General features: G+C 40.6%; 1 long non-coding RNA gene across 1 annotated transcript; it reads left to right on the top strand.

Moving 5' to 3' along the window:
- The first annotated feature begins 3,660 nt into the window (after positions 1–3,660).
- LOC109245656 (uncharacterized) lies at positions 3,661–19,303 on the top strand. The gene is made up of 3 exons (XR_002071010.2): positions 3,661–3,831; positions 4,395–4,484; positions 18,849–19,303. It is a non-coding gene; the product is annotated as an uncharacterized LOC109245656 (long non-coding RNA).
- Positions 19,304–21,191: the final 1,888 nt, after the last annotated feature.

Below are 21,191 nucleotides of genomic sequence, written 5' to 3'. Positions count from 1 at the left end.
ATATGCTTGGGAAGCTAGCTTCCCTGGCCAGAATAAGAAATAAGATGACGTTTGTTTCTTTTTAAAAGATTCGTTATGTTCCCACAATATAGGGATCCGTGTCAGGGTTCATGCACGTGTCTGTAGTTGTGCCCGCTTACGTGTGTCCGTGCCGGTGTGTGACCGTGTGCATTTGCATGTGTGCACATGGGGCTCTCTGCCTGCAGCCTTGGTAAACCACAGTGTCACCGCTGCTTTGGAAACAGCATTCTTGCCCTGGCACAGTCGGGGACAAGGGGCACGACAGGCTGTGACATGACTTTGGTTTGTGATTCCCTCAAGCACGTGGAGGCTCTCAGGCAGTTGGTTCCTTCCCTTCGGTCCGTGAGTACTCCTGGGTCATGTAGGTAACACGACGTGGGGAGGTCCCATTCAAGAAAGTTGTAAAGCCTTCATTCGGAAGCAAATCTGGAAGAGAAAGCCAAGAAAGGTGTCGTCGTGCTCTGGGATTCTTGCTTTTTGCTCCCTGAAGACTGACACCAAGTCCCCCTTTCAGTGAGGTGTCGTCCAGAGAAGGCAGGTGGGGTATGGTGGTGCCTCTTGCTGGCCTCCGGGGGACACTTTTTAGGGCATCCTGGGAGCTTTACATAATGGGATGTTAGCAGCCACGTTATATTTTGGGGCAGAGAGGGTTTTTGTGATTCCCACGGCAATGAGGAAGCATCCAGTTAGAGTGGTGGCCTTTCGGGAAAGCTTTAAGTACAAACGTAGATTTATACGCAATGTGTGCTGGTGTGCTTTTTAAATAAGGTGCTTGTACTCATACCTTAATAAACAATGTCATTCAATCATTTAAGATCTCTAGGACCTAGACAGTAAAGATCCAGGGATGACCGTTGCAGCCCATGTTCCGAAGGAGTTCATGGAGAGCTGAGAAAGTGTTTGATTCAAGAGATAGTTGCAACCAAGTGTGATTCACGCTAAGGGGAAGTTTCAGGTGTGGCGGAACGGGTACCAGGTGTGGGGGGGGGGGAGGGTGAAGCCAGCGGGGGGTGAGGGGTGGCGGGTTCTTCTCCCTGTCTCTCCCCAGGCTCCATCTTTATTCACATCAGCTGGGGGCACTTGTTGTTCCCAACTGATGTTCAACTGAGGGGTGAATGGTAATGAGTAAAAGAACGTCAGTGTCAATATTACTTGGGGGGCGAGAAAAAACTCCCCCCCGCAGGCTCTACAGGATTATAATCTGACAGAGAAAAGTACAGACTGCAAATGGGTGTGGCTGTTAGTGAATATTAAGGTGACTTCTCAAATGATCACCGACTGTGAGTGGGAACATGGATACTAATGATCATGACAAGAACAGCTGTCATTTATGTGGTCTGCAGGATGGCAGGTGCCCTGGGAAAGGGCTCTGCGTCCCTCGCCTCCTTTCGTCCCCACTCATCCTTGTCCCCAGGGTTTAGTTGAGAAAATTGCACCTCAACAGGGTTGACAGGTAGCAGAACTTCAGAGGTCTATGTTTCAACGGCCTGAGTCGTTTCCACTGTCCCCCCTCCCCGGCCCCCCATACCCACGGCAGACAGACAGATGGACTATGCACGTACAGTTGTAACGGGCCTCTTGGAGAGCGATCAACATCAACTGCTCTCCTTGTCCCCTGTGCCCACTCCCACCCGCACGATGGGACACGTGCTTGTCTCGCCCCTAGTGGAGGCTGAGATGGGCTTTTCCAGCCACCCTCATATAATACAGAACACCCTGTTCACTCTATGTCCTGAAGGTTTCTCATCTCAGTAATGGGTATATCCCATCCAACGTAAGGGTCCAAACTCCAGACCTCCCTAACGGCACACTTCGGCCGTGTTCTCCCCTGGCTGGGTCTGCTGCTGACTGCAAGCTGGTACTGGGAGAGGCGGGGCCGTCGGCCCCACCCCCGTTTCTCTGCCTTTTGCCTCCCCCAGTGTGGTCAACGGTTTCTGATCCCTCCAGGGTCCAAGTGGCGGAGGGAGGAGGGGTCACGAGAGGACAAAAGGTTTTACTGGTTAAGTCCTGTCTTGAACTTGCTGCCATATCACAAGGTTGCATGGAGAGAATATCATTTTAGCACCACACACAAAAAAGGCAGATTTGTTTAATTTTGGAGGAACGCTGAGAAATAGTAATGATCTCCAAAACTGACTGAGCTCGTTTTCTGTGCTGTACAAACACATACACTATCAGAAGTGGCTACAATTACTTTTTCCCATTTTATTGTTAGGGAAACTGAGGCTCTGAGAGTAACCTATCAAGATCAGATAGCTCATTACATGGGAGACCAGGGATTAGGGCCCAGAGAATCTGACTTTAGAACTTGGTCTCTTAACTTCTCTGCTATGTGACGTTGGATATTTATCAGAGAGGAAGGTATTATTCGTTACCAACTTGACAATTTGCCTTCTTTCTTATTCTAGGGCATATTGCCAGACTGGATAGTATTTCCTTTTAACAGCTGGCACCAAAGCAAATTAAATGAAAATGAGTAACCTGAAAAAAAAAAAGAAAAAAAGCCCCACTTTCTGAAATTGTACTAATTTATGATCATAAAGGGAACTCTTGTGTTTGAAAATAACCAACAACTCAATTGGATGTTGTGTAAAGAATCAGGAAAACAAAACAAATCTCAAGGGAGCTCATTTGTATAACTAGAAACTATCTCAAGAAAATTATTTCTTGGCATTGCGTGATACTTGGGAGCGTATTTCATACAGTCAAATTCGCACCCAGAAATAATTTGTTGTAGGAAATAAGACACCCTCCCCTCAACACATGGCTTGCGGGGAGAGAGGAATCCATCACTGATAACGACTATCACATATACAGCTTTTACGTCAGTTGCTGTATTTGTCCCTTTCCCGATGCTGTAGTTTACTGGTACTCACAATAGCTTCGAAGCACTTTTACATATTACAATTTCCCAAAAGCACGTTTAGTTCAAGAGATTGGGGGATTTGGGGTGGAAGTGAGCATTTTGGAGTGGCTGCCTTGCACACACCAGTCTCCACCCCTTTGTCTAAGCCGCCCCCTCTGTACGGTCCATCTACACTGTCTCTACCTGTTGAACTCCTACTCATCATACAAAGCCCACACAGATTGTCACCTCTTCATGGAAGTCTTTGTCATCACCACAACCAGATGTGCCGTCTGCCTCTACTGGACCGCAGAATGTTTTATAATTCACCTTTGCAACATTCTTCCTTGTATGAGAGTTAGCCTATCTTTGTCCTGGTTAGAGAGTTGTTACTTGCAAGGTAGCATAGTCCAGGTTGGGAGCAGAGGGTGCCAAGCTAAGGCCCCCAGGCCAGATTCTCCCCACTGCCTAGTTTTGTGCAGCCCTTGGGATAGGAATGATTTATGTATTTGTTAATGGTTCAGAAAAAGTTAAAGGAATAATATTTCACGATATAGGAAAATGATAGGCAATTCAGATTTCATTGTCCAACACTTAATTTTTATTGAAACACAGCCGTGCTCTTTTGTTTATGTATTGCCTATGGCTGCTTTTGCACTAATACGGCAGGGTCGGATACTGATGACACAGACTGTGTGGCCCACAGAGCCTAAAGTATTTTCTGTGTGACCCTTTACGTTTGTTGACTTTTGCTTTAGAGCAGGTGTTCTATCAGCATAACTTGGAGGGCTCGTTAAACCAGACTGTTGGGCCCCACCCTTATAGTTTCTGATTCAGAAGGTCTGGGGTGGGTCCTGCGAATCTGCATCTCTAACGAGTTCCCAGGTGACCCTTCTGCTGCTGGTTGGAACCCACACTGCGAGAATCACTGGTCTAGCGGTTAAGGATGGTCTTTGAAATCACAGGTATGTCTGTAACTATTGTGTCATTTATCAAACAGCTAACCTCTCTGTATCTAAGTTCTTTCATCTGTAAAATGGGGCCATGACAAGTTGGTCAGGTTGTATGATGTCTGTGAAAGTTCCTGGAACATGTAGTAGGAAGTCAATAAACAGCTGTTTGTTTCCTTCCCTCCTTCCTTCCCCTCCTTCCTTCTTTTCCTTCTCCCCACCCTTTCTGAGCAGGAACAGTGCGTGTTCGCTCACTGACTCGACTGAATTGCCTTTCTTCATGAGGCTGCTTGGGAATTTTACAGCAGTGGACAACTCATGATGTGTCTCCTTGAAATAAGGTCCTTTCATGTAACTCAGACAAGTCAGGCAGGGAAAACCATTCTTACGTAATTTACTTAAGCATATACCGTGCCTAAGTTTCTTCACTAAGGGACAAAATTAAGATGGAGGTCTAAAAAAGAGATAGTCTGTCTACTTCTGAGAAGTTTTCAGGATAAAGGCAGAGGACAGGGTTTAAAAAATTAATGGTTGCCCTTTAGTTAATTGTAATCAGGTGGTTTTGTCTTTCTTCCCAGGAGGAATGATAAAGGGCAAGTACTTCAGGAACAAAACCATGCTGACATCTTCAAGGAACCAGATAGGAGTGCCCCCAAAGAACTATATAGGTGATTTGAAAGGAGTTTTTTTTTCTTGAGCCGGGCTTTAAAACCACAGTTAAATTAAGCACACAAAAATACTAAGTTTTCCCTAGGAATATTTTTCTTTGGAACTTAGCCGTTCCTGCTTTCATAAAAGGGTTATGAGAATCAAGTGAGATAATTAATATAATTGTATTTGAAAATTGTAAAGTACTGTGTAAATGTGAGGGAAATCAGGTTTCCCACATTAAGCCGCAGCGTAATTAGGGGAGAAAGAGCGCAATTTCTTGGATGACTAGCAGAGGCTGCAGAGGATTAAGGGGGTGCTGGAGGACCCCCCTTCTTTCCATCTTAGCCCCGGGGAATGTATGCACCTTAATTTACCTGTTAAGCTAATTATAGAGAAGGCCTTTTAACCTTCTTGCTCTCAAATTTCTTACTTTCTTTCTCTACATGTGGCAGAACTGGAAAGAGGAATTAACCTCACGGGTTGCCTCCACCAGGGCACAAAACCTCAGTTGTTTGCTCCCCTTAGGCCCGGTTAGAAAGGGTACTTTTCCACTTCACCTTTACATTTTTGCCCTAGCGCCCCCCTTCCCATGATCTCTTTGACTTCTTCAGCCGTGGTGACATTTGCAAATCATGTTGTTGCATGTTCAGTAACCTCCTTCTACTGTCCAAAAACACGTTTTCAGGCATTGGTGTGCGAGTATATGCTTACCAACTAGCTCTCCGGGAACATGTATGGAGGTCTGTACTCAACATGACCGATTTAAAGGACGTGTAGCACACACTTTACAGCTGGAGACACACGACACGCTATTCCTCATTGTAAATTCCATAAAGCCATCCGATTTTCACAGCATGCTTTTGTTGATTTGTGTCGAATTCTTGTATCCGTATGCAACCTAGGGTTGCCACTGGTCAGCAAGTGTAGTTTTGACATAAATCCAAAAATTGGTTGGTTGATGTTTTCCTTCATGTTTATTAGTAGGATACAACTGACAGACATAGGGGATGTTCGTCCGTGATATGAACGACTCCTTTGCTGAACTGGATAATAGCAGTGAATACCGGAAGAATTTTTCCTTCATTTTTTATGGGATTATGACTACAGAAACAATACACGTTTAATTTCATTTGCATGATTGTTATTTGCATTTGCTCCATCACTTCCTTAAGCCTAGATGATCAGTGAAATGATGAATCAAGTCCTGATCTGTAGCACTTACCGATTTCTGTGGTGTAAATGCTCCTAATGCTAGGAACTTGGGCTCTGACTTGGGACTTAGGTGTAGGATATGGGCCTTCAGATGGGGTATCGGGCTCTCCCTGGCTTGCCCTCACCTCCAGTGTCTGCCCTCCAAGTTGGGAGTGTCAGCTAAATTTTCAATGTTTGCTACCTGTTCTTTGCTAATTTTACCTCTTTTTGCTTATTTCTTTCAACTTTAGAGGTGGGGTTTTGGATATATCATTCTTAGGGGTTTTTCATATTTTAAACATTGCAGAGAATTTTGAACACTGTATAGAGGGAGAAAATGAAAAGCAGTCACAATCTAATTTCTCAAGATGTTGATGTAGTTCTATTGGTTGCTTTTTTGATACACTCAGATATAAATCTCACACTTTCCTTCTTTAACCAAATTAGGATCATAGTATACATTCATTTTTAAAGCATTTTTTAAAATCAAAGTATGCCATATATGCTGAAAAGTGCACAGATCAGTAAACTATTTCTATATGAGAATACCCCCATAAACACCACCTGGGTAAGGTAGTGGAATTTGGAGAGGTAGCGGTCTCTCTGAAGCCCCTCGTTAAGCCCCCTGCAAATCTGTCTCCTCGCCCTTTTGTCCAAAGTTAAAGGCTATCCTATCAGGTACTGTAAGTTAATTTTGTGATTATTGGGCTTTACCTTATAATTAGAAGCCTATGGACTCTATTCTTCTGTATCTGGTTTCCCTTTCTTAGCCTTATGTTTGGGATTCATTTCTGTTGTTGTGTGTAGAATTTATGCATTTGCACTGAAGTTTTTTCTCATTATATGCATCTACCATAATCTATTTATCCACTCTACTTTTGATGGATGTCTGGGTTGTTTCCAGTTTGCTTCTATTTCGAATGATGTTGTTATGAACGTTCTTTTAATATGTTGGTTAGCGCATATGTGCCCTCATTTCCATTGGGTAATCACTACGAGTGAAGTTTCTGTGCACCCATCTACCTGCAGATGTCAGCTGTAGGTCGCATACCTACAGTTTCAGGAGATGATGCCAGGCTGTTTTCCTCCGTGCTGGTGACCATTTATACTCCCCTCGGTGGTGTAGGACACTTCCCGTTACCTCCCGTTCTCACCAACACTTGGCATTGTCCGTGTGCTTTTGAACTTTTTAAAACACAATATCACACTGTGTTTATTTGTGTTATTGTCTCATTGTTATTTGTTTCATTATTTTTAATGGCCATATGCAGTTTATGGTGTAAAGCAGGGATAGCAAACTTTTTCTGTAAAGGGCCAGAGAGTAAATATCTTCAGCTTGGTAGGCCACACAGTCTGTTGCAACTACTCAACTCTGCCATGGTAGCACAAAGGCAGCTATAGACAACATGTAAATGAATGAGTGTGGGTGACTGTGTCCCAATAAAACCTTATTTATAAAGACAAGTGTTGGGCCAGTCTTGGCCCTTGGGCCATAGTTTGCAAATCTCCGGTATTTAGTTTCCTGATTATAATACTTTTCAAACTTGTTTTTAATCAGAAAAAAAGAAAACTTAAACCTGCAATAAACATCATCTATTTGTTTAATACCTACTGCGAGCCAAACACTGTGCTTAGTTTTGGGAATCTGGTTGCATATCACTTGCTGACAAATTCTTCGTGGATCCTATGTTCTAATTAGGGTAGACTGGTGATTACTATCCCTGCCCTCCAACAAGAAGTGAATCTTTTTTCTAAAATTTTTTATTTTTTTTATGTTTATTTATTTTTGAGAGAGACACAGTGGAGGGACAGAGAGAGAGGGAGACACAGAATCTGAAGCGGGCTCCAGGCTCTGAACTGTCAGCACTGAACCCGACACAGGGCTCGAACTCACAAACCGCAAGATCATGACCTGAGCCCAGGTCGGACGCTCAATCGACTGAGCCACCCAGGTGCCCCCCGAAAAAGTGAATCTTGACTGAAACTCACTATGTAGAACAGATAAAAGCAGAACTGTTTGACTCAGAAATATTGAACTCAGAGTCCTAACAACGTGGCCACTTTCTGGCCCAGTAGTTCCCCGTGTGTTCAATGCTAGGGCTCTACTGATCACAGCTTGAAAACCATGACGAGACTATCAATTGTAGCATTCTGACAGTCTTTTGTTATTATATCACTGCTTTGAATTTTTTTGTACATAAATCTTTGATCACGTTATTTCTACAATAGATTTCTAGCAGAGAATTTAGGAGGTCAAAGGATGTAACTATTTTGAAGGCTCTTGCTCTATTTTGCCAAAACATTTTTCAGTTTGTGCAACCATGAGCAGTGTGATAGGAGCTGTATCTCACCTTTGCCAATATCCAGGATTGGCATTTAAAAAGCATTTGCAAATTTTATAGGTGGAAAATATACATTTCAGTTCACATTTCTTTGATTAGTTGAGTGCCAAGCATTTTTTTTATATTTAGTAATCATTTGCATTTTCCCCCTCTGAATTGATGAGAATAGGACATTTTGAGCACAATGGAAATAGAGTTTTGAAAAGAAATGAACAAATCACCTTTTTTCCTCAGATACCAGACTTTGAATTGGAATGGGGTCATGGTCAAGAAAAGCCCATTTCTGTAGAACTCCCCTTGTTATACAAGCGTGTATTTTACTCCAGATACATTAATGTTCTTAATTTGATAAAATATAGTATTACTTTTTGAATGTTTAAAACACTATTTGCAATTTTACAGGTACAGAGTCAAGTGTGAGAGAGAAACAGCGTGGTGTCAGATGGTGAAAAATGGAGCTAGATGTAATGAAAGTAACAAGGTGTGTGTGATGGCCTGAATGTTTGTGTCCCCCAACCCCTTTCAAATTCATATGCTGAAGCCTAACCCCCCAATGTTATGGTGTTTGGAGGTCGGATATTCAGGGAGGTAATTAGGTCATGGGGGTGGACATTCACGAATAGGATTAGTGTCCTTTTAAGAAGAGATATGCGGGACGTCTAGGTGGTTCAGTTGGTTGAGCATCCGACTTCAGCTCAGGTCATGATCTCAGTTTGTGAGTTCAAGACCCACATCGGGCTCCCTGCTTTCAGAGCAGAGCCCGCTTCAGATCCTCTGTCCCTCCTGGCCCCCTCTCTTTGTCCCTTCCCTGCTCATACTCTCTTTGAAAAATGAATAAACATTAAAAAAAAAAAAAGAAGAGATATCAGAGAGATGATCTCTTTCTGCTCTCCACCTTTTGAGGATTCAAGGTGAATCTTGTCTGCACGGAAGCAGGAATGCCTTCACCAGACAGTGGGTCTGCCTGTACCTTGATCTTGGACTAACCATCCTCCAAAACTGTACGAAATTGATTTTTGTTGTTTAAGCCGTCCAGCCTATGGTATTCTGACTGAGATAGAAATTTGGATTAGTCAATGTAGCTTATAACAAAAAAGCTAAGAAAGAGAGTTATCATAAGATATTAGCTCACACTTACGGAGACAGAGAAGTCCCACAACCTGCCGTCTGCAAGCTGGAGAGCCAGGAAAGCTGGTGGTGTAGTCCGAATGCCTGAGAGTCAGAGAACCGAGGGTATAGGTTCAAGTCCAGATCCAAAGGTCTGAGAATGAGGAGCACTGAAGCAGGAGAAGATCGATGTTTCAGCGTAAGCAGTCAGGCAGAGAGTGAATCCCACCTTCCTCCACCTTTTTGTTCTATTCAGGCCCTTAATGGATTGGGTGGTGCCCACACACAGTGGGGAGGGCCATCTGCTTTGCTACCGTCTCTGCACATGCTTCCCTCACCCGAGTCACCCTGCCTGTTTCATTCCTGCTCCCAGCTCAGAGTTCTTGAACGTCCTCAGGGAAGCCTCACCTGATTCCTGAGATTAGGTCAGGGCCCCAGTTCTGTGAACTCCCTGATCCTTCACTTCTCTGGCATCATCACAATGGTAATTAAATAACCAGTTGTGCAGCTCAACCTTTGATGTCTGTATTATGGTTTCCATGTCAATTAGGGGAGAACCAACTGGAAGGCAGAGTCAGAGAAGTTTTATTGCCCACATACCACACCTCACACCCTACCTGTTAGATAACATCCCAGTCCAAATATTGGGGAGAGAGAGAGAGAAAGAGGAAGGGAAAGAGGGAGGGACTCATGTATATATTTTTAAGCTGCATTTCTCTTTTTTCCTCTGATTCTGACCCCAGTGGAGAAAACATTATCAAGGGTGACAAGATACATTACCTTGTTGTCGCTACCTTTGTCCCTAATTCTGGGACATCCCTTCCCTCCACCTTCTTGTGAGCTTTCGGCTCTCTGTCTTCAGCGTCTGGCCTGAAATGCCATAGAAACTGGATTTTTAACATCCTAGTGCTTGATTACGCCCCACCCATTATTTCCCGAAAGTGTGTGGGAAACCATCACCAAGGGAAGGGTAACGAGCCAAAGGGTTATCACCTGGTGGCTGTGTTCACCAGACAAAAGAAACACAAGGTGGGTGGTGGGATAGTGAAACATGACCTAATCCTGGGGTTGCTGGGACTAGACCCCTGATACCTAGCTGTAGAATATTTCACCAGTTACTCTGAAGTCATAGGCTCATACCATTAGGCCAGAGATAGGCTGTAAATCCCATGAGTGTGGGGACCCTGGGGGTCTTGCCTACTTCTCTGTCCTAGTGTCCTCACAGTGGTCTAGCTCATAAATTTGTACCCGGTAAACATTTGTTAGGTGTGTGGAAGAATTAAATGTTTATTCAATTTAAATGTTTATTTATCTTGAGAGAAAGAGAGAGAGACAGAATCCCAAGCATACTCTGTGCTGTCAGCCCAGAACCTGATGCAAGGCTTGATCTCACGAATGGTGAGATCATGACCTGAGCCGAAATCAAGAGTCGGGTGCTTAACCGAGTGAGCCACCCAGGTGCCATGACTTTCCATTTAGAATTTATTTTAGTGTAGACCATGATTTAGAGAACTAGCCTTATTTTCCCCACCAGTGATCTGTCTGTAACTTCAGTGGTGAATGTCGAATAATTTATCCTTTTCGTATGGACTTAAACCACTACACTTACTGTATGCTAACCTCGTATCTGTACTTGGTGCTTTCTGTTCTATTCTGTTTGTGAATCTGTTGGTCTATTTGATCCCATCACCATCACCCTTTTAGAAATTGTCCCTGATTATGTTTTCCCAGTAGCCAATAGTAAATTTACTTATTTTTATAGAAGGATCTTATTTTCATAGATTGTGCAAGAAGATAGTGCTTGAATATCCTTAAAGCTCAGAGTCAAAATCACAGAATTTTATGATACTGCATTCTGTTAATATACTCCAGTTAATGTATACAGCACAGCTAGTCATTTTATTTCCAATTGTGGTGTCATATTTAAAAAAAAAATACGGAATATATTAAAAGTACATTCTACTGAAAGTGCCTGTTTACCACGTTAAAGGAACTTTCAGCAGCTCGCAGCAATGTCCTTTTCTTTCTCTGGACAATGGTGAGTGAGTTGGAAGAATCTTGACCTTCTGGTCTTCTAGAGAAGACTAGGAAGCAAAAGAAATTGTAGAATACATCATGCATTTCTGGAACGTCTCCTCCTTCCTCATTACTAATTTTCAAAATCTGCTTGGCTATTCTCACTCCTTTATTATTCCTGATAAACCTTACAATTATTGTGTCAAATTCTGAAAGGGAAATCCTGCTGATATTTTGACTAGAATTGAATTACATTTAAAGATTAATTTGGGGAATTTTCAGGTCTTTGAAATATTGAATGTTTTCATCCGGGAGCATGATATGCTTTTTTTTTTTTCTTACTCTGTTGTCTTTGATGCCATTTAATAGCATTTTTAGACTCATATGAGTCCTGCATCCTCCCTCTGTTCCTCCCTCTCTTTTTCCCTCCTTCTCTCTCATCTTGATTGTAAGTGGATGTTTTTTCCCCCACTAACTTTTCAAAACGAGCTATTTACTTAAAAAATAATTATCGGCGTCTGGTTGGCTCAGTCAGTGAAGTGTTTGACTTCGGCTCAGGTCATGATCTCATGGTTCATGGGTTTGAGCCCCACGTAGGGCTCTGTGCTGACAGCTCAGAGCCTGGAGTCTGCTTTGGATTCTGGGTCTCCATCTCTCTTCTCTGCCCCTCCCCCACTCATGCTCTGTCTGTCTTTCTCTGTCAAAAATAAATAAACATTAAAAGTATTTTTAAAAAATTAAAAAAAAAATCAAGTGCTTGCATAGTGAGTGGCAGTCTCATTCTGAGTAATCCAAGCCATTTACTTAAATGTGGTAAAATAAATATAACATAAAATTTAACATTTGAAGCATTTTTAAGTGTATAGTTTAGTGCAATCAGGTGTATTCACATCGTTGCCCAAGCACCACTGCTAGCCATCTTCATAACTGTTCCTCGTCGCAGACGGAAACTCTGCCTCAAGCCATTGTCTTTGGAGTAACCAGTGTGATCAGACATTTTAGAAAACTCTGCTATTAGTCTCAGTCATTTTACAATGGATTTTTTGGTCCATTTTCAAGGTATATATTTGTGTTGTATGCAAATATAGATAAGTCTGCCTCCTTTTTTAGGCAATGCCTCATTTACTTTTCTTGCATTATTACAGTGGTACGTGGAACTTCTACCATAATCCTAAATAGCAGAAGTGATTATGGACCTCTTTGTCTTGTCTATCTTAATGAGATTGCCTTTAGCATTTTTAAATCTTTTTAAAAACATGTTTATTTATTTTTGAAAGAGAGAGAGAAAGAGCACACGTGTGCAAGTGGGTGGGGGCAGAAACAGGAGGGCACAGAGGCTCCAAAGTGGGTCCCACGCTGACAAGCAGAGAGCCCGATGCAGGCTTGACCTCAGGAGCTGTGAGATCATGACTTGAGCTAAAGTTGGACTCTTAACCAAAGGAGCCACCCAGGCACCCTAGCATTTTTTAAAATGATATGTATACTGTTACTTGGTGGCCGACTGTTTGATAAGGGTATTCTTTGCTAAATTATAGAAGTGTATTTCAATCCCTATTTTGTTGGGAAATTTTTTATTAATCAGGGATAGATACTCTATCTTATAAAATACTTTTCTACCTTTATTGAAGTGGGCAAAATTTTTACTATTTAGCCCTAGTAACATGGAACTATTTTTGCATTCTTTTTTTTTTTAATTTTTTTTTAACGTTTATTTATTTTTTTGAGACAGAGAGAGACAGAGCATAAACAGGGGAGGGTCAGAGAGAGGGAGACACAGAATCTGAAACAGGCTCCAGGCTCTGAGCGGTCAGCACAGAGCCTGACGCGGGGCTCGAACTCACGGACCGCGAGATCATGACCTGAGCCGAAGTCGGCCGCTTAACCGACTGAGCCACCCAGGTGCCCCTATTTTTGCATTCTTAAACTTCATTTTGTTGTAGCTCTGATTCTCTTAATATGCCACTTTGTTAGGTTTGTTTAAATGTTACTTGGAATTTTAGGGCTATACTTAAAAGTGAGATTTCTGAGAGAGGAATTTTATTTTTTTATTCTTAAGGTTTCCTATTGGTATTTTCTCTCTCTCATTTCTGTTTAAATTTTATCTTCTGTTTAATTGGCCATTTCCAAGAATTAGTTCTCAGATATACGAGTTCTGCTATATTTTCTAAGTATTAGTTTCTCCTTACTGTAATCACTTACTTCTTTTTCTATAGGTTTATAGCTTCCTATGTTGAATGTTTTATTATGTCTTGTTTAATAATGAAAGAATTTAAGACTATGAATATTCATCTGAATACAGCTTTGACTGCCTTCTGTGAAATTTGCTATTTGTTGTGCTTGGAGCTATTTTCTAAATTGTGTCAATATATAGATTTTACTTCCAACCTGACCCAGGAGCTATTTTGTAAAGAGTTTAAACTTTTCTGGTGATAGAGTGGTGAGAAAACAGGCCTGTACAAATTCTATTTTTGAAAATTTTCTGAGATTTTCTTTGTAGATAAATAGAAAATGGGTATTTTCTAGGTATACCTAATTTATTTAAAACAGGAAGTCTGTTAGTTTACTTTTTTTGTCAGTTCTTCCTTGAAAATTTTATAGCAATTGCTTTATGTGTTTTTATGCCAGTACATAAAGGGTCTTGACCATTGCATGCTTATTGGTTCTGCCTTTACCAGGTGGTTGCATTTTGTGTGACGGGAGTGTTCCTGAAGACCTTGCAAATCCAAGACTGATTTTCCATTGGAGTAAATGTAAAGCGTGTGGGAGAGGGTATTCTTGGTGTGCATAAATCATTAAGAGTTGTGGTGTATTTTTGCTTTAATGATTCTTTGTTTTTCAGCGTTCTTCTGATATGAATTTCAAAAGGTGTAGTATATCATAATGGCTTGTTTTTTAAGTTTAGTTACTTATTTTGAGAGAGAGAGAGAGAGAGAGAGAGAAAGAACGAGTAGGGGAGGGGCAGAGAGAGAGGGAGAGAGAAAATCCGAAACAGGCTCCACACTGCCAGCACAGAGCCCAACGCAGGGCTCAAACTCATGAACCATGAGATCATGACTTGAAATGAAATCAAGTCATGTGCTTAACTGACTGAGCCACCCAGGTGCCCTTAGCTTCCATTTTAAAGTTTTTGGGGTTACCATTTGTATTATTATTTAACAAACATTCTTATAAATATACAAATAGTTTAACATTCAAGTTTAACAATTACTTTTTATAGGCTATTTTTACTGGCTTATTTTATAGGCTTATTTTTACTGTGTATTATAGTAAAGTAATAAGTATCCACTAAAGTCATCTGCAGAACTTCTAGCATTTAGCAGCAATATGGGTCCCAGGATAATGACAGACGATAGTCAAAGGGTCTATTTGTTTTCTGCTAACATGGTGCCATCATGTGGCAACATCAATCATCATCCTTCCCATCCTCACTGTCAAAACAAACCCTATGTAATATACATGCCAGGCTGTGTTCTAAGTACTTTAAATATATTAACTCATTTAATACTCGTGACGTCGTGTAAGATGGTGATTATTATGATTCCCACTTCATAGATGAAGAAGCCAAGACACAAGTAGATAAAGCAACTTGTCCAGGTTACAGAGCTTGTAAATGGTGTCGCTTGTAAACAGCAGGATTAAAACACACACAGCCTGGCTCTGGAGTCCCCAGTCCTAAGTGCCATGCTATTTCACTGTTTACAATTCACTTGGTTGGAAAGCTCTGTAATATTGCTGTTTTTCAAGAACTGAAAATGCTGGGCTTTGTATTATTTCAAATTTCGCACATAAAGTACACTTTTTTAATTAGTTTTTTTTAATTTCTCATTTAAATTTTAGTTAGCCAACATACACTGCAATGTTGGTTTCAAGTTTCAGTGCAATATACAATTCAGTGCTTCATCACTTACATACAACATCCAGTGCTGATAAAGTACAATTTGCTTAAGGTGTTTATATCCTGCTATTTAACTTACCTAATTCAAAATCACACACAATGTAACTATACTGTTTTTGCTAAATTGCATTACAGAAAGCTTGCCTGAGTTTATATTATAATCTTACTACCATTATTAAAAAGCAATCTTTGTCAGCAAGGGGAAATGTAAAACAACCTGTTGTTTTCATTTGCATCTCTTACTGAATTAAAAATAACTTTTTTTTTTTATTTTTTTTTTTATTTTTTTTTTTATATATTTTTTAACATTTTTTATTTATTTTTGGGACAGAGAGAGACAGAGCATGAACGGGGGAGGGGCAGAGAGAGAGGGAGACACAGAATCGGAAACAGGCTCCAGGCTCCGAGCCATCAGCCCAGAGCCTGACGCGGGGCTCGAACTCACGGACCGCGAGATCGTGACCTGGCTGAAGTCGGACGCTTAACCGACTGCGCCACCCAGGCGCCCCTAAAAATAACTTTTTTGACCTTTAGTGTCTCTTCTGTAGATTTCCTGCATATGTCAATTTTTCTTCTGGGGTGTGAGTATTTTGCTCTTTGATTTCTGAAAATTCTTTCTGTTTTAAAGATGCCAACCAATCCTTCAGATTTAAAGCACCGTGACATAACAGTACAGTTGTGTTTGGTATGATTCTGAATTATGTTTGTTGTAATTTTTTTGTTTGCCTTTATCTCTGAATTTTCTTTCTGAGTTTTTATTCAGTTAATAGAAAATTTACATTTTTATGTTATCAACTCAGTTGCTGATTGCCTTTGTGATTTATTACATAAGCATTCCTCCTACCTCAAGAGGTTGATAAATGTGGGGCGCCTGGGTGGCGCAGTCGGTTAAGCGTCCGACTTCAGCCAGGTCACGATCTCGCGGTCCGTGAGTTCGAGCCCCGCGTCAGGCTCTGGGCTGATGGCTCGGAGCCTGGAGCCTGTTTCCGATTCTGTGTCTCCCTCTCTCTCTGCCCCTCCCCCGTTCATGCTCTGTCTCTCTCTGTCCCAAAAATAAATAAAAAACGTTGAAAAAAAAAAAAAAAGAGGTTGATAAATGTTTAATAATACTTGTTCTCTTTTTTTAATGATACAGTCTTGTTTCCTTTAACTCTCTATTCCAGCTGGGATTTCTGTTTGTGTGCGGCAAAAAGAGAAATTCTTGGAGTGAATCTTTACATTCCTCTTGCAGTTGTCAGTTCATTGTGCTAACGCAATTTATTAAAATCACTAGATCTGATTTTAGGTACACCTTTAATTAAATTGATGTACGTGGTAGATCCCATCTCTCAGTTATTGGTTCTGTTCTACCAATTCCCTTTGTCTATTTTCATGTGATATCACACTGTTTATTGCACCTTGAGATAGTGGTCAGGGCTGGTCTGACTCCACTGGTATTTTCTTCACCGGCCAGATTTATCCTCCCACTTTTATTTAAAAGTTAGATTGCAGAGGCATTTAGAGCATGGGCACTGGAGCCAGCCTTCTCAAGTTCAAAACCCAAAAACCTCAGGCGGGTTGCGTAACCTCTCTCTCTGCCTCAGTTTCCTCACTTGCAAGTAACAGCAGGTATCTTCTAGGAGAACAATAGTAGTATCTTCTGCGTGGGGCGACGGTGAGGGTTCATGGAGCCATGGACCGTATCAGAACTGACACCTGCTGCAGGGAGAAGTAGGAGCTCTCGACTCACCAGTCGCCCCGGGCCTGTGACATCGCAAACGGGGATTAACGTGTACAGACTGCTTACTCCTCACACCGCTTTCTGAGAGCACTTACTGGCTTTTATCCTTTATTTTAGTCAGTTAGTCAACGTTCGATACATTAGAAACTACTAGAGCATTCTGAAAAGTGAGGGCTTGCAGACCAGCACAAGATGGTTACTTTTGCTTCCTTATCAAGCACATGCTGTTCATGGACAAATTTGGAACTCAGTCTTCTTTCCTTATCTCTCAAGGCTGGATAACTATTAACAGAACTTACCAGATAAATATTTGTAGCTTTCTTCGTAGGCCACACATAATTTTCATTTAGATGCTTCACAGATACTGTAGTTCTTTTGTTATTATTAGGGATTGGATTACTTTTTAAAATGTTTTCAGACTCATTATTACTAGTATTAGAGTTATAGTTTTTTTGAATATATGTTTTAGCAAGCCACTTTACTCTTTTTCCTTTTCCTTTCACTGCTTCTCCTGAATTATTTTCCTTATTATCATTCCCCCATCGTTGTCTGGTTTACCAACTATACTTTCTTTTTCTATTTTTTTTAGCGTCTTCCTTAAATTTTTCATGACATATTTGACTTAGGTTTACAGTTAATGAATGTCTTCGTCCTCTTCCCGACCTTAAGAAGACCTTAAAATGGTTTATTCTGATCTCCCCTGTCATCTTCCATATTTTTATTATTTACTGGCTCCATCTTACTTTTTTTTTTTTAACACTTTTTGAAATACTTACAGTTTCACAGGAAGTTGCAAAGATAGTACAGAGAGATCCCTGTATCGTCCACCCGTTCCCTCTAAAAGTTACATCTTTTTTTATCGTTAATTTTTTAATGTTTATTTATTTTTGAGAGAGAGAGAGACAGAGTATGAGCAGGAGAGGGAAACAGAATCCGAAGCAGGCTCCGGGCTCTGAGCCAGGAGCCTGACATGGGCCTCAAACCCACGAACTGCGAGATCACGACCTGAGCCGAAGCCAGATGCTTAACTGACTGAACCACCCAGGCGCCACTAAAAGTTACATCTTATGTAACTATAGTGCGATATCAAAAACAGGAAGTTGACACTGGTTCAATGTCTGTTTGCAGTTCTGGGTCGTTTTCTCACGTGTGTAGATTTGTGTGACCAGCACCACAATCAAGATACGGAACTGACCCACCATCGCAAAGATCTCCCTTGTGATATTCCCTTTAGTCTTACTGTCACCCCCGCTCTTTCACCAGCAACCACGAATCTGTTCTCTATCTCAATAACTGTCTCGCTTTGAGAATGTCATATAAATGGGATCATACAGCATGAGACCTTCTGAAGTTGGCTCTTTTCACATAGCATAGTGTACCTGAGATCTCTCCGTGTTGTTGAGTGTATCAATAGTTCATTCCTCTTTATTGCTAAGTAATATACCACCATTTTGTTTTATTCCCCCAACATTTGTGGTCATTGTTGTTATTACTCTTAGGTTTATTGATGTGCTTGCCACTTTCCCTACTTACCATTATTTCCTGCATCTCTCTACTTCCTTCTGAGTTCAATTTCCTACTTTGTAAAAGTACTACAGCCTTTAGTTAAGTCTTTCAGTGGGGGTTTGTTAGTGCTAAGTTCTTTCCATCTTTGTTTATCAAAAATTATCCTTCATCCCCCTTACTCTGAATGGTAGTTCAGGTGGATAGATTTTTCTAGATTCGAAGTTATTTTTTCACAAAACTTTGAGGATATCCCATCAGACTTCTGTTGCTGTCAAAAAGTCCCATCAATCTAATTATTGTCTGTTTACAGGTAATTTTGTTGACTTTCTTTTGCTGAATACCTAACCCCCTGCTCCCTCCACAGCTTTTTAAGGTTTTCTTGTTGCCTTTTCACTTCCACAGTCTTAGCATGCTTTAAATTGTGAATTTATTTTTATTTATCCTCTTCTAATCTTAGAACAAATTTCTGAAATAAAGAGTTATGATTTTTTTTAAGTACTGAAAATTCTTAGCCAATATTTATTTATGTATTTATGTATGTATGTATGTATGTATGTATGTATGTATGTGTTTATTTATTCATTCTTAATGTTTATTTTTGAAGGACAGAATGTGAGCGGAAGAGAGACAGAGAGACACAGAATCCGAAGCAGGCTCCAGGCTTTGAGCTGTCAGCACAGAGCCCCATGTGGGGCTCGAACTCATGAGCTGTGAGATCATGATCCTAGCTGAAGTCGGCCGTCCAACCGACTGAGCTGCCCAGGCATCCCAGTCAGCATACCCTCTTCCCTATATTCTCTCTCTGAAGTCAAGAACAATTTATGTACAATAAAATTCACCTCATTTAGACGGAATGTTTGGTGTATGTTGACATCCATGATCATGTAACCACCGCTAGCATCTGTAACAGGGTATTTCCATTGTCCCAAGAAGTTCTTCTGTCTCCTTTGTAGTTGATGCCCTGTTTCCACCCCATCCCCTGACAACCATTCATCTGATTGATGTCTATAGTTTAACCTTTTCCAGATCATCATATAAATGGAATCATACTGTGTAGAACCTTTGTGTCTGGCTTTTTTTTTTTTTTTTTTTCCCCTCAGCATAATGCACTTGAGCTTTGTTGATACTGTTGCCTGTGTAGTTCCTTCCTTCTTATTCCTGTGTAGTATTTCATTGTAAGACTCCACCACCATTTATGTATTCACCGGTCGATGGGCATTCAGGTTGTTTCCTGGTTTGGGCCGTTATGAATTAGGCTGCCGTAAACGTTGGTGAACAGGTCTTTGAGGGACAAATGTTTCATTTCTCTTGGGTAAATATCTGGGGTTGAAATTGATGGGTCATATGGCAATTGTGTGTGTGATTTTATAGGAAACGGTCAAACTGTTTGCCATGGCATTTTCTATTCACACCATCACCTTGTATAGACATATATTTGCTCCATATTCTCACCAGCACTTAGTACTGATAGCTAAAAAAAATTGCCCGTTCTAATAATGTTGTGGTGTCTCATTTGGTTTTCATTTGCATTTCCCTAGAGACCAATTATAATGAGCATCTTTTCATGTGCCTATTTTGTCATCTATATATCTTCTTTGGTGAAATGTTTGTTCAAATATTTTGCTCAGTATTTTAAACCAGGCTTTTAAAACTGTTGTGTTTTGGGAGTTATTCAAATATGCTGAATAGGAGTCCTTTGTCAGATATTGTTTTGCAAATATTTTCTCCCAGTCTGGGGCTCATCTTTTCTTTTCCTTAACTGTATTTTGAGCAGCAGATGTTTTTTTATTTTGATGAAGGCTATCTCTTTATGTTCTTTCATAGTCTCTACTTTTTGTTTCCTGTGAAAGAAATCTTATGTTTCCTATGATCACAAAGATTTTCTCTTATGATTTCTTCTAGAAGTTTAACACTTTAGGTTTTATATTTAGGTCTCTGACCTAATTTTTGAATTTGTGGTTGAGGTAAGCACTGAAGTTCCTTTTCCCATTTCCAACCAATTTTGAAAAGTTACATTTTCATTTCCATTTAGTTCAAAACACTTTATAATTTTACAATTTCTCTGATTTCTTCTTTGAGCCATGTATTATTTTTTAAGTGTTTTATTTTGTTTTCACATATTTGGAGGATGTTCTAATTATCTTTTTAAAAAAATAATGTTTACTCATTTTTGAGAGAGAGAGAGAGAGAGAGAGAAAGAAAGCATGAGCAGGGGAGGAGTAAAGAGAAGGGCACAGAGGATCTGAAGTGGGCTCTCCACTGACAGCAGAGAGCCGAGGCAGGGCTCAAACACCCAAACTGTGAGACCATGACCTGAGCTGAATGAAGTCAGACGCTCACCTGACTGAGCCACCCAGGCACCCCTAGATATCTTTGTGTTACTGATTTCTTTCTTTCTTGTTTTAGATTTTAAAATATTTTTATCATGGTTATGTTCAAACAAAATTAGAATTCCATTGTGGTCGGAGAGTGTATTTTGTATGACACAGATATTTTAAATTTATTGAACCTTATTTCATTACACAGAATATGATCTATTTTGGTAAATGTTCTGTGGACTTAAAAAGAATGTGAAATCTTGCTGTTTTTGCCAGAGTGCTCTGAGGATGTCAGTTATATCAAGTTGATTTCTTTATTGATTTTTTAAAGTTTATTTATTTATTTGAAGAGAGAGAAAACGTGAGTGCACACAAACAAGTGGGGGTATGGGGACAGAGAGAGAGGGAGGGGGGAGAGAGAATCCCAAGCAGGCTCCACACTGTCAGCACAGAGCCTGCTGTGGGGCTCAGTCCCACCAACCATGAGATATGACCTGAGTCAAAACCAAGAGTCAACTGACTGAGCCACACAGGTGCACTAACATCAAGTTGATTTATTGCTGGTCAAATCTTCAGTGTATTTGCTGATTTTCTCTTTGTTCTATAAATTATTTAGATGGGTTTTGAAA

The sequence above is a fragment of the Panthera pardus genome, unplaced genomic scaffold (genome assembly GCF_024362965.1).
Source record: "Panthera pardus isolate Hobbes unplaced genomic scaffold, ASM2436296v1 HiC_scaffold_19, whole genome shotgun sequence".
Lineage (NCBI taxonomy): Eukaryota > Metazoa > Chordata > Mammalia > Carnivora > Felidae > Panthera > Panthera pardus.
Note: the sequence above shows the minus strand (reverse complement) of the source record. Positions and strands in the feature narration are given on the sequence as shown.